The following is a 6000-nucleotide window of genomic DNA, read 5'->3' as shown; positions in this document are numbered from 1 at the left end:
TCTCTCTCTCTCTCTCTCTCTCTCTCTCTGTCTCCCTCTCTCTGTCTCTCTCTCCTTCTTTCTTTCTCTACTCACATACAAACTTCATAAATACAGAAGGGCTTGATCGCTCCTGGGAAGTCCATGAGCGATATGGTTTACGGTTCTTTTCCAAAAAGTCAAACTGACTCATATATGCACACCAAAGGGGAATTTTAGCTGTCACGCTTCAAATCACAGACGTGGTGCTCCAGTTTTAACTGCAGCTAACCCACCCCCACACCCTGCCTTGCCATCTCTTTTGTTCAAGTTTTGATGAAATTTTACTTCTATAAGTTGTTGTCAGCTACTCTTTTATTAATTAAAATTAAAATATCCTTTAGCTTTTCACTGAGGCAAAGGAGGTACCAGTTTTTGAGGACCTATAGAAGATTATTATTATTATTATTGCTGTTGCTGTTGTTGTTGTTGTTGTTGTTGTTATTGCTGTTGTTGTTGCTATTATTTGCTTTTAAAGATGTGTTCCATTGCTAACATGTCAGTGGTGTGTATCAGAGGTTGGGGAGAGAAGATGCTCTACGATGAAAAATGAAAAAAGAAAACATTTGGTATGGATGTATTGAAGTATTTGCAGTCTTGTACCGTCAAATAGACACCAGTCATGACATTTTCAAACTGCTTGCGGTATCTGTACAGCCAGTCTCTTTTTTAACTGTGGTGTTTGCTGGCTTACTGAGCCAAAGCTCATGCTCATTAGAGGTTGCCATAGTGACGCACTGTTGACTCAGTGATTTGAGAATCAGCTACACCTCTCTTTGGCAAGTGCATTTGGTGGATTTGTTTGCTTGAATGTGTGTGTTTGCACGCTGGTGTGTGTGTGTGTGTGTGTGTGTGTGTGTGTGTGTGTGTGGATGAATGGATGCAGTTTGGTGTGGAGGTTTGACCTGTCATATGTGTTGCTGTTTGCAAGACTCAGGTTGGTGGAGGTGAAACTTACAGTGCAGTCCAACCATCACTGATAGCCACAATGTGACAGATTTGGCCTACATACAGACCTAGCTGTCTCCAAATGCTTAAAGCCAGATATCCCCTGTGTCTTGTGATCGAATTGTTAATGACTTGTGAATACTGCATGACTGTGTTCTTCAAGTCATGTGGTTTACATGATTACTTATAACAGGTAATTTGAAAAATCATAGTCTCATATTCATAGTGTAATTGAGGTTGTGTTTCATGATATATATCATACAACAAAAATTACGTTGAATTATTTGCTTCTGTTCTTATGTGCTTCTATTGTTTCATCAATCGGCCCTGATATTTGTCAGAACTGTAACAGTGAACAACTTTTTCAGTGGGGTGAAATCAATTATGTAAGTAATTCAACTATTCAATTCAATTTCTGGTAAGACAGTTGTATGATTTCCTAGCTTCTAGCTACACTCATAGATTGTAAGTTTTTCACCGAAATTTGCTGAGCTGTTCCCCTAAAAAAGAAAATAAAAATACTCATGGTTTGCTGAAATATTTTATGGCTCAATAATATTAGTTCTGCTTCTCAGTACTATTACAGTGGATAGATAACTGGATGGATACTTTTATAATCAGCATGGTTTTAGAATGTATGAATAATATTTCTTCATGTTCAAATAATATTAATATTATTTACTGCTCTGCTCGTTGCAAGTACCAGTTGCAAGTACATTGTTTATATTCAGATTCTTCCAATGTGAGCCTCACCTTAAAACAGCATCTCATTTACAGCACACAGAAAAGCCATGTGCGTGCAAATGCATTCATTCCCAACAGGGCACACACATGCCCTGTTGCATTACTGCACTGAGCCCGGTGGGTTACTCTCAGCATTTTCCTGTCAGGCATGCGATTAGCAGTGCCCCGGCATGCTGAGAACGGCACAGATACTCAAGTGAAGCCATATCCCTTGGGTTAAACCCTTGCATACCCCCCCCCCCCCCCCCCGCTCACCTTGCCATACCTCCACAGTTCAGCTCAGACCTATCATAATTACCCCTTCCCCAAGAGCCTGTGAAATGCTGACCTCAAGTCAATTCAGCAGAGGGGATGGGGTTGTCCTGCTTCTGCCTGCATAACAGTTAGTATGATCACTTAAATGCAAGTGACGTGATTCGTCCTCTAAGCCACACAAACCATGTAATGTTATCCTTTATGTGACATTGTTGGTGTATGACTCTCGGGCTCAGGGCTACACTGGCTGTTACATTGTTTGAGCTGTTTTGAAACATAGATGTCAGTCAGTGGATAGCTCCTAGTCGTGAGGATATCAGTTAGGTATTGCTGATGCATTTCTGTCATTTTAGTGGAACGCCACACTTAGGTTGCCTTCGTGGTGATGCAGGCTTTTGTTCATTTCAACTGTTTCACATAATCTTCAGCTGGCATGATGTTGTTTGGAAAGTGAGGGTACCACTTTCTGTCCTGAGAATTATACTAAATACTGAGACTGTAAAAGACGTTGCACAGAAACTGTTATGTTGTCTTGTGGCTATTGTTATATGACAGCCCGGTTACTTATCAAGTCCAGTGTCAGACGTTATACATTACGTGGGCATTGTGAGGTGTTGTGAAGGCTTTATAACGTCTCATTATGCATAAAGTTTTCATAGGATGTATTACTTAAGTAAAATACAAAACTGCAACATTGTAATTAGAGCAGTTCTAAATACATATGACATACTACATACATATTACACACACTGATCTTGCCAGTTCTCTTACTATGAAGCATGACAGAAATGGTCTTTACTTGTGTGCTAATTTTTAACTGTGCTACACTGATTTAATGTTGAGCCAGAAAAGTCCAGTTCTACTTGTGCTCCCTAAACATATTTTCGTCAGTATCAATGACAGTCAGGTAGGAACACAGGAAGAGATTGATTAAAAGAGAGAGAGAGAACAAAAGAGATTTTATTTCTGTATAGGTGATAATGCAGGAAGAGCTTATTGTCAATTGCATGTCCTATTTTTATCTGTTGACTGTAGTTAAACTGAAGTGTCTGTTTTGACTGGCCTGCGGCATGAAGGACAGCAAATGACATTGTAGACTTGTTTTTTTTTTAATTCACAGCCAGTCATGGAAGATTTTGCAGTGAAATCTTGCATTGTTCAGTACATTATGTTAATGCTCTTTACATTTGTAAAGTCCAGGTAGGCTGTGTGTTAAGTGTATCACCAGAGAGATGGGCTTCTGCTTTGCCTCATTGTATTTAGCTGCTGCACATGCAAATTTAAAGTACCATCTTATGAAAAACCTTTAAAATGCTCTCTCTCTCTCTCTCTCTCTCTCTCTCTCTCTCTCTCTCTCTCTCTCTCTCTCTCTCTCTCTCCCTCTCTCTCTCTCTCTCTCTCTCTCTCTCCCTCTCTTTATCTCTGCCTCAGTTACATCCAGTCTCTCTTTGTGTGCTTCCTTTCCGCTGTGGTAAATATCTGGTCTTGATGGGGATGCCACAGGTGTTGATGTTATGTAATCAATACTGAATAAAGCAACACCAGGTGTTAATTACACAACAGGTCTCCACTGAAACACCAGGTTTGTTTGAATGACATACAACACCACAGTGTCACAGTGTCTCTCTTTTGGCATGGCAACTTCCACTTGGCTCTGTCAGTTAACCAAGCTGTAACTCAATTACCAGCGGAAACATATCCTATTTTTGTCATATTATGAATGATATACTCTGGCTGTAACTGCCAGCTGCTCAAGAGGGTTGTCCCATACTCCTTTTAGAGACAGAGGTGAAACACCCAAACACCCAAATACAACACATTGCCAAAGCATTAGAAGTCTGATCACAAGGCATTGGGCAGCATCAGTTAAACTCCCAACTCTCATTGTTCATATGTGAGTAGCATAAAAATGACAAGTGAGACATAATTAGGTATTAAATTGTATTCAATTGACCATAGAGTGAAACAGATTCATGGCATGTGTAATATATTCCCTGTTAATTCAAGCAAAACAACATTAATCTGTCATAACTAGACTCTCTGAGCCTTTGTCTTTTTCAAAAGTCCAGGGTAGCATTATTCATTCTTGCTCCTCCCCATCCTTAGGGACTAAAACAGAAAAAAATGAAGGGATATTTGTGTTTCATTTGAAAAACCTAGGAGGTGTTGGGATGCATCATTAAAGTGATAATGGAATTAATAATTACTCATCGGTTATCATCAGTTATAATTTAAGCCAGATGCTTTGTGCTTTGAAATTCCAGCCTCCAGAGGTAATGTGATTTGGAAGATTCAGGAAGTTTGTTGTTGATTGATTTTGGAGCTTCTGTTATTTTAGAAAGTGTTGGTTCCCAAGTATTCTAAGTATAGAGCTCTCTGTTAGTTGCAGATTTACATTATACTATAATTCACATGAACTAAGAATGAGCAACTTGACAGTATAATGTTTCCTTTAAATAATAACAGATGACCAGCTGATGTGAAACAACTGCTAAAAGCTCACTTGAATTATACATTAAATTTGGAGGAAAAAAGCCAGGGTGCAAATTACAGAGGGGATTGGGGGGTCTTACCCCCCTAATTAAGACCCCCCAAAAGAGGTAAAAACAAGAGTTCAGGGAGGGGGGGGTTGAAACATTTATTTATCCTATGGTATATAGCCCTGGAGAAAAACTTGTCCCCCCCAGTTGTCATTGTATAATACACGCTCTGAAAAAAGCTCATTAGGAGTGGACATTCTTTCAGTAATTTTGATGTGAGGTTTAGTCTTAAGAACAATGGTAGCTCCCCCAGGACAAAAATTATGGGTTCAGGATCAGAAATATCCACTACCCGAGTTAGCTGTAGACTTTGGTATGCAAATGACTCAACAGTTATTTAGAAAGAGGGTGTTAACAGATGTCTTTCAATTACCAAAGTCAGTAAATGCAGTTAAAATACAGAAGATATTACTATAATTTGCTTTTGACAAATAATGGATAATCAGCATCTATGTGCTAAAAATTTAAACAAGCTAGTTGTGCAAGAATAAATTATTATAATGGGACATTAACCACAAACAATTATTTTATTAAAACATTTTCTCCTGTTACTAAGGTTGCCCTCTTTACAATACGACTCAGGTATTGAAATCAGATATTTTGTTATGGCCTACTCTCTGAAACATCTCAAATTGTAAGGTAAGAAAAATGGAACAGTGCCTTTTCAAATCAGTGCAATATTCTTAGAATGGATGTAAGAAACTTCATGTTTTTATAATCAATGAGATGATCAAAACTTATTGTTAATTATCAGTCTGATAATTACAGTTTAATACCCTTAATCCAACTGAAATAATTACAAATACAGTTATTATGTGGCCAGCTCTTTGAACACAAAACCAAGAAATGCTTAGAATAATGCATAACCTGATTTCATGGAAAGAAATCAAATATTGACAGTTTTCACTTTCTTATTCTGATTATCACATTTGTACTTTGATTTCATTCAATGCCTCAATTTTCTTCATCTCAGTTCTCATTTTTAGGACCAGTTGGTAGAGAATCATGCGTGTGCATAATCCAAATATTAGGTAAAATCTTGGTTAGTTATTTGGCTAGTTTGAATTGTTTTAACTGAAACAGCCCTGGAACTGCTGGATAGGATAAATTAAGGAGCAGATTTTTTTTTTAATCTGATAAATTTGAATTCATTTGAATCTACAGTGAAGACCCATGGTAGGGGTATAGAATAATAGTTTATTCAATTTGTTTTGGTTTTATTTGTTTTGGATTTTCTTCTTGGCTGCATTTTTTAGGGTGAATTTTTAGTGAGCTCAATATTAGTTTCTTTTGAGAGTCTCGAGAGTCCTTTTGGCATTCATGTCATTTTTGCTTACCCTGCACTCGTATGCATAAGGGAGAGAATAACATTGACCAGAGCGCTTGGCTACTGAATAACTACGCACAGCAGTAAATAACTGATTGACCAGTAATAATAATGGGTCCTGTAAATCTAGAGGTGTGAATCTTCACTGGTGTCACGATTCAATTCGAT

This window comes from Chanos chanos, chromosome 10 (assembly GCF_902362185.1).
Source record: "Chanos chanos chromosome 10, fChaCha1.1, whole genome shotgun sequence".
Classification (NCBI taxonomy): Eukaryota; Metazoa; Chordata; class Actinopteri; order Gonorynchiformes; family Chanidae; genus Chanos; species Chanos chanos.
The sequence above is the reverse complement of the archived record's forward strand: the minus strand, read 5'-3'. Positions refer to the sequence as shown.